The sequence below is a fragment of the Lynx canadensis genome, chromosome A2 (genome assembly GCF_007474595.2).
Source record: "Lynx canadensis isolate LIC74 chromosome A2, mLynCan4.pri.v2, whole genome shotgun sequence".
Classification (NCBI taxonomy): domain Eukaryota; kingdom Metazoa; phylum Chordata; class Mammalia; order Carnivora; family Felidae; genus Lynx; species Lynx canadensis.
Window position 1 is genome coordinate 157,569,698 of NC_044304.2, and position 8,792 is coordinate 157,578,489.

The following is an 8,792-nucleotide window of genomic DNA, read 5'->3' on the forward strand; positions in this document are numbered from 1 at the left end:
ATGCTGAAGCTTATAAAATTTGAGGCAGCTCCTTTAAGAAAAAGAATGTTAATTTATGACTACAACATTAGTTGAGAGCCTCGGAATGGGCCCTTGGTAGGGGCTCTGAAGCTTGATGCTCTAACACGTGGTAAGTCCCACACTGAGGACAAGCAGGAGAGAGAGAAGTCAAAGAATGCTTCGAAAGCTGCTAGAAATCTGAGCCATTTGTACCTGTTCACGAAACTAAATTAAAAAACCAAAAATCAGTGCCTCTACCAATGCAGCTTTGGAGAAAGAGAACCGATTAGGTGACCAAGCCCCGTGAAAAATGTGACTTCATGGAATCAAATTCGTAGCAAGAAAGTCATGAAAACCGTCACGGTAACTATCTGAAAGATCGCATTTCATCTAGCAGGTTGGTAAAGATCAGAAAGTTTTAATAACACGAAGCGAGGGCGTGACGTTATCATACATTGCCTCAGTTTGGCCTGAATGACCTCCACGGAGAACGAGTTGCCACGGCCTCACACGATTACAGACGCACATCCCATGTGACCCAGCATTTCCGCTTCCAGGAATATATCCTACAGGTGGGACGGCACGTATGCACAGCAACGAAGGCCAAAGTTACCCACTGCACCGTTATTTGTACTGCCCTACTACTGGAACTGCCTCCGGAGGAGCCTGCCTAGATCACTTAGGCTACCTGCCTTCAATAGAATATTGCACAGCTGAAAAATAAACCAGGAAGCTCTTTAGGTACTGATATTGTAAAACACTCTTTATATTTTTAAGCAAAACACTCAGGTTTCAAAACACATCGTGGGCTACCACTGACGTAATGTATCTCCTCTAAGCGCAGAATGTTTTGGGGAAGCATTTCACAAACAACTCGCCACATTGGAGGGACCGGGGACAGGGAGCTGGTTGGCCAGGGAACAGGTGTGAAAGGAAAACTTTTGTGCTTTTAAATGTTGAAACATGTCACGGTGCAACTTTTTCAACATATGATTTTTGAAAAAGTGAAAACACATTTTTTTTAAATTCTGCGATTCACTTCAAACTGTTGCGAAGCCTGAGGCTGCTCAAGGGTGGGCTGTTGAAGTCCCAAACTTTCACAGATGCAGATGTCAGAGGGGGCCAAACCAGGGTAAAGAAAGATTTGAGAAGATTGGGCATTCTTCCCTCTCCACTGGAGTGTAGAGCGCTCGCATTTCAAAGTCTCATTAGTTATTCAATGAGCCAATGAATTTATGACTCTAAATGGAACATATTCCTGGGGATTACTTGTTTAGTGGACCCAATTAGATTTCTAGGAAATGTTTCTGGAAGTTTCTGGCAGCTATGAATTCTTCTCTGAGCTCCCCATTACAGAGCATTAGCTCTTTAAAGATTAAGGGACCTCCTCTTTCCAACTCACGGAGGAGACAGAAAAGGGCCATAACAGCCAGTGTTTCTGCCTTTATTTTCCTTTATTTTCTTTGGGGATTTATAGCTGCTTTGCTAAATTCAAAGAAGACAGGATCCTTTGGCAAATGGTTAAAAACCAAACCTGAGGATCCAGCCTTAAAGAAGTCTGAAACGGGGAGAATATTGGATCCTACCTATGTGTCTTTATTTCTGAAAACAAGAATGCTGTCACGGATGGAGAGCTGCTAACTCAGCCATCAAAGACTGAGGATACATGAGATACTTTTTGTTACCCATAAACTGTGGACTCCAGGAATGATTTGGAGCCAGGAATGAGTTTTGGGATTGATTTGTTTTCTTTATCTTTTCCTTCCTTCCTTCCTTCCTTCCTTCCTTCCTTCCTTCCTTCCTTCTTTTTTTTTTTTAGAAGAGTAAGGTTTCCAGAACAAAACTCCGTGATCTAAAGCATTTATTTCCACAAGATGGTGCTATAACTTCTGCCACGGAAGACGCTCACACTTCCTTCAGGAGCTAGAACTCCAAAATCTACTTTTGATGGGAACCAAATCTCTGTTCTGGTGGAGGTAGATTTGGGCCAAGAGGGTAAAGGTTGTGCGGGTACGAATGCCTTCCTCCACCTCCACACGTCCCCGAGTGGATGTCTCAAGGCTCCTTCAGCCCCTCCTTTCCCAAAGTGCTGCTCTTAACACTGTGAGGCATGTATGTGTGTCAGGAATGGAACCTGGGTATTAAGGAGTGACACACGTGTCCCCAGTCCTGGAAACGTATCTCCCACATCCACCCACACTGTGTCCCCAGAGGCAGCTCAAGACTCAGCTCTTTGGGAGGGCTTTCCCTACCCCTCTGGCTCACATTAATCATCCTTGCCTTTGAGTCTCCCTGGCATTATTATTTTTACCTCTCTTAGGGCTTATTAGAGATTGCTTTAGAATATTATTTTACCATTTCCATGTAAGTTGCCCAAATTCTTTTGAGACAGAGTGCACGTCATAATTGCCTTTTGTACATCCCATATATAACAGCAAGCATTCTACCCTGAATTTATGCACAGTTAATGAGACTGTGAACACAGACAATCTAAAGTAAGTGTTCAGTAACCTTGGTGGGAGGCTTGAATAATTGGGAGGGATGCCAGCCCCCGTTGGCCACTGCCTAGGACCTAGGACTCTGATCTCATAAGTCACAACCTCTCTGAAGCTGTTTTTGTTTGTTTTTGAATGTGAGCTTTTATCTTATTTAAAAAAATTGTTTTAATGTTTATTTATTTTGAGAGAGAGCGTGCGAGCAAGTGGGGGGAGGGGCAGAGACAGGGAAAGAATCCCAAGCAGGCTCTGCGCTGTCAGTGTGGAGCCTGACAAGGGTTCAGTCTGACAAACCATGAGGTCATGACCTGAGCCGAAGAGATGGACAGTTAACTGACTGAGCCACCCAAGGGCCCCCTGAAGCTGTTTGATCGTCTCTAGAAGGATAGGATTAAACTGTCTTCCTAACTCTTTTTCTTTTTTTATTTTTTTCTTTTCAAGTTTTTATTTCAATTCCAGTTAGTTAACCTACAATGTAACATTAGTTTCAGGTGTAGAATCTAGTGATAAATCTTTTTTCCTTTTCTTTGTTTTTTAAATATTTGTTTATTTATTTGAGAGAGAGAGAGAACCAGCAGGCCAGGGAGAGGGACGGAGGAAGAGAGAGAGAGAGAGAGAGAGAGGGAGAGGGAGACAGAGAATATCTTAAGCAGGCTCCACGCTGAGCATGGGAGCCCAATGTGGGGTTTTATCCCACAACCCTGAGATCATGACCTGAGCTGAAATCAAGAGTTGGACGCTCAACCGACTGAGCCACCCAGGTGCCCCTGTTTTTCTTTTTAATGTTTTGCCTCTCTGACTTTAATGTCTTCAGTCTCCCTGCCTTGAGGGGGCCATGAAGGCAAGTATATTTGTATCATAAGAAAAATAGAAGAATGTTCCCGCTAAAGTGAATGCCATCTCCCTTTCTATTCATTTTTATTTTCATCTCCATTTTTATGTCTTGGGTTGTGCCTCTGTGCCTCAGCAATGAAGACAGTGCCACGGTGATACAGGGCTCTCTCGTTTGTTACCGCAACCTCTCCCCAGGGAGGTATGGCAGGTGCGTGGAAGCCTGGGTGTGCAGTGACAACAGGCTACCCTGGGTTTCACTATTATAAACAGGTATGTGCACAGGGAGGTGCCTGCGTGGCTCCGTCAGTTGAGCAGCCGACTCCTTCCTTTGGCTCAGGTCAGGATCTCATGGTTCATGGGTTCGAGTCCCACATTCGGTTCCACGCTGACAGCACAGAGCCTGCTTGGGATCCTCTCCCTCCCCCTCTCTCTGCCTCTTCCCCTCCTACGTGCTTTGGCTCTCTCTCTCAAAATAAATAAATAAAATACTTAAATAAATAAAAAGACACAAAATAAATAAATACTTAAAAAAAAGAAGAAGTACATGTATATAGAAGTACAGAAGTACTGAGCCTGGGTGGCTCAGTCAGTTAAGCATCCAACTTGATCTCAGCTCAGGTTTTGATCTCAGGGTCATGAATTCAAGCCCCGTGTTGGGCTTCACGCTGGGCGTGAAGCCTACTTAAAACAAAAAAAGTACAGGTATATACAGTTTATAAATAAATAAGCACTTGTATATTGGGGGTGCCTGTTGAGTTTTTTTTAAATAGAAGGTAGGATAAAAGAAGTTTTAAGACCACTGCTACAGATCAGAAGGTCTCCATTATCATTATGTATCCAAATCAGCAAGGAGCTATTTTTCAACCGTTCTTCTTGACCCACACCTACAGAATTGAAACTCCAAATATTTTGAGCAAAGGCAAATTCATAAAGTTCGTCAGGTGATTGTTGACCGAAACCTCTGGTAAAGAACCACTGCTTTCACATCACGGTTCCCAAATCTGGCTTCTTGTCTTAATCACAGGGGGGCCCTTAAACAATAGCAAACAAAAAAATCGTTCCCGGAGATTTTGCTGATTTGCCAGGTTTAGAAACCATGGCGATAGAACCAGAACTCCTCTGAATGGATGGCATCGATTTTAGTCTCTTTGAAAAAATGGATCATCCCCGTCCCTATCCTCATATTTATCTTCCAAGAATCTTGGGTGGAGAACTTCTGAAACATCCTCAAACTAAACACATGCCAAAACAGAAGACAATGAGTAATGGCACTTCTGGGGACGGCTTACTGCGATGTGGGACGGGACCCTGCCGCCTCTCCACCATGGCCGGCCATCCCTCTCCCATCGCTGTGACCATTCTGTGGAAACACCTGGTCATTCTCAGTATTTACCAGGCATTTTAGAGACTCAATTTAATAAGATGGAGAGGCATATCTCTTTTCCTCTGATACATGCACCAAGCTAAAGATATGCTTACAGGAGAAATTTAAAAAACTATGAGCCTCCAGGGACCTGGGGAGAGTGAGAAGTCAGGTAGCTAGATGATGAGGGGGCTTTTAAGCCACGCACGCTACTGAGTTTGGACTTTATACTTTCAGAGATGGCGCTCCTCTGAAGGGTTTTGTTCAGTTTTGTGAGGTATGATTGACAAATGAAAGTTGTAAATATTTAAGGTATACAACTTGATGTTTTGACATTTGTATACTTTTTTTTTTTTTCCTGAGAGTGCATGTGCGTGGGTGGGGAGGGGCAGGAGAGGGAGAATCCTAAGCCGGCTCCACACTCAGCATGGAGCCCTACTAGAGACTCGATCCCACGACTGTGAGATCATGACCTGAGCCTAAATCAAGAGTAGGATGCTTAACTGAGCCACCCAGGTGTCCCATGATATTTGTATTGAAATGATCCCCACAGTCCAGCCACATAACATACCCATCACCTTCCACAGTTAACATTTTCTTTTTCTTCTCTGCCATTTCTTCACCATACCTCACGTGAAGTCCACACTCCTCACCCTTCCCTGAACAGAATGTGCTCTGTGCTATGTTCGCATATCCCATTTCCGCTGCGGGCATGCCTTTCCTCTATTCCCTCTCTACCAGGCACAGAGTACTTTTTTAGGACAAGTCAACTCAAACAGCACCTTATTCATTAGGGTTTCTCTTATTCCCCAAGCAGTGCTCTGTCCTTTTTGTCTACCATCGCACCTTGTCTATATCTTAACACTTATCATACTCTCCTATCATCATTTGCTACATGTTTCTCTCCTTGATTAGATTGAGAGCTCCTCTCCTTGGGGCAGAGACTTGGTCTTTGCATATCTGGTTTTCGAGAAATGCATATTGAGTAAATGAACTTTTTTAAATGAATGAGTTCATTAGTATTTATACCTTGAATAACACCAAATTTAGGCTAGTTCAAATGTGCAAAGGTGGAGAGAAAAATAAAGGGGGGAGGTGCCTAGGCGGCTCAGTTGGTTGAGGTCTGACTCTTGATTTCAGATCAGGTCATGATCCCAGGGTCACGGGATCCAGCCCCGTGCCAAACTCTGAGCCGAGCGTGGAGCCTGTTAAAGATTCTCTGTCTTTCTCTGTCTCTCTCCCACCCCCTCTGCCCCTCTCCCCTGCTTGTGTGCATGCTCTCTCTCTGAATTAAAAAAGAAAAAAAAAGGAAGGAGGGGGAAGGAAGGGAGGGAAAGGGAAGGAAAGGGAAGGAAAGGGAAGGGAAGGAATAAAGGGAAACCAAAGGCGGGCTCCGACTGGAACAGGATAGCTCAGAACCAGAGCAGCCAAGTCAGGGTGGATTTAAAGGAAAAGGAAGGAGAGACCAGGGTCAGCCCAGTTAAGAAAAGAACTGAGTTCAAAAATCACTTCAAAAAGGTTCAACTGTGGGTCATGGGATCAGGCAAAAAGCAGAGTCAGAAAAGCCAGAGCAGAATTTAAAAAACTAGCACAGGATCCGCTGAGAGTCAGAGTTAACCAAGTGAGAAACAGTGTAGCCAACATCAGGGGATGATGGCACCAGGGGGGTGTCCAGTCAGGGCAGTGACAGCCCCAGGGATATCTTGATGAGTTCCTGCTTTTATTTTATTTTTTTAATTTTTAAATATTTATTTTAGAGGGAGACAGAGCACTAGCAGGGGAGGGGCAGAGAGAGGGAGACAATCCAACGTAGGCTCCAGGCTCTGGGCTGTCAGCACAGAGCCCAACGCAGGGCTCGAACTCACGAACCACAAGATCATGACCTGAGCAAGATCATGACCTGAGCCGAAGTTGGATGCTTAACCGACTGAGCCAGCCAGGCACCCCTAATGAGGTCCTGCTTTTAAAAACAGCCATTATCATTCCTTTGATGCCCATAACTACACAGGACAGTTCTCTGTCCTTTCCCCTCCATGGCTGGATCTCAAAAGTACTGTCTCCAATTAAATATTCCCAAATTCCAGAACCTATACTTTTTCTTCCCCCATCTAATACTGCTCTCACTGTAAAATAACTTTATGTTGAATCTGCTTACCTTTCCCAACCCTTATCACCTTGTGATTGTAAATGTATTCATTCAACTTGCATAACTACGGGCTCTATTAGGAAAGAAAACTAACTCATATCAATCACCTTCTACGCTTGTAGCAAGGTGACCTCTATATGATACCTTACTGAAGCAGGGAGGCAGGTATTATTAAATAGTAATATCCTCATTTAAGACATGAGGAAATGAAGCACAGTAAGGTAAAGACGAAGCACAGGAAAGGTACTATGTCAAATTTTTGCCTTAAGTAAGTGGGGAAGGTAGGATTCAGATGCACCCCTATCTGCACCTAAATCCCATCCTTCTTCCATTGTATCATCCTCTCTCTTCTCTAGGACTTTACAGAGGAAATATAAGCCCAAATGAAATATCAAAATCTTCGGACAGGATGAAAGGCCTGATTAGGAAACCCGGGTACCACAAGCAAGCATCAAGAAATGGAAAAGATGGGGCGCCTGGGTGGCTCAGTCGGTTAAGCGTCCGGCTTAGGCTCAGGTCACGATCTCATGGTTCATGGGTTCGAGCCCTGCGTCGGGCTGTCTGCTGACAGGTCAGAGCCTGGGGCCTGCTTTGGATAGTGTTTCTCTCTCTCTCTACTCCTCCCCTGCTCCCTCTCTCTCTCTCAAAAATAAATAAACATTAAAAAAAAAAAAAGAAATGGAAAAGAAGAATAAAATAAGGGGCACCTGGGTGGTTCAGTCAGTTGAACGACTGACTCCAACTCTTGATTTTGGCTCAGGTCGTGAGATCGAGACTTGTGTCCATCTCCATGCTGAGTGTGGAGCCTGCTTAAGATTCTCTCTCTCTCTCTCTCTCTCTCTCTCTCTCTCTGACCCTCTCCCCTACTTGTGCTCTCCCTCTCTGTCAAAGGAAGAAAGAAAGATGGAAAGACAGAAAGAAAATAATAACATGAGAACCATGGTTTGCAGACTCGAGGGAAGAAGAGAGAGGAGCCAAGAGGGCTACATTGGCCCCCAAATGTGTACACCCTGCAGACAGGGATGCTCCCGGGGAGAAGCCAACCCCCTAAGGGACAAGTTTTAACTTTCCCTCATGTCACTCCCGGCTGAAAAGTCAGGTCCAGCCTCATATGCTTCACTCTCTGGACGAGAGCCCAGAGGTCATCGATCAAGGGCAGTGACTTAAGAAAAAAATGCTGATAGGTCAGAGCTGGCAGAACAAGAGGAGGTCTGGTCTGAGAGACCTGCCAGACGGTTGGAGGAAACTAAGGCACAGCGAGCTGTCTGTCACTGGGGAGAGCCAAGTCAAGATGGAGGTGACAGAAGGAATAGCCAGGCTGGTTTCCAAGGCAGCTCCAGCTCCTCTGACTACTAACTTTGCTCCCCCCTAGAAATCATCGGCCTCCTCGCACCCTGGACTGCATTTTTCTCTCCTAGCCTAGAAATAGAGACACTTCTAGTTTGAAGTTTTTGACCTACTGCACTCCCCATTCTTTTTTTATTTTTTTTAATTTTTTTTATTTTTTTTTCAACGTTTATTTATTTTTGGGACAGAGACTGAGCATGAACGGGGGAGGGGCAGAGAGAGAGGGAGACACAGAATCGGAAACAGGCTCCAGGCTCCGAGCCATCAGCCCAGAGCCCGACGCGGGGCCCGAACTCCCGGACCGCGAGATCGTGACCTGGCTGAAGTCGGACGCTTAACCGACTGCGCCACCCAGGCGCCCCCCCATTCTTTTTTTAAAAAAACTATTAAGGTTATTTCTTTATTTTGAGAGAGAGAGAGAGAGAACAAGTGGAGAGGGGCAGAGGGAAGGAGCTGATGCGGGGCTTGATCCCACAACCCTGGGATCAGGACTTGAGAGGAAGTCAAGAGTCAGACTCTCAACCACTGGGCCACCCAGGCGCCCCATGCACTTCCCATTCTTAACCTCTCACTGAGCTGGTGACACTTGCTGGGCCTGCCCTTACGC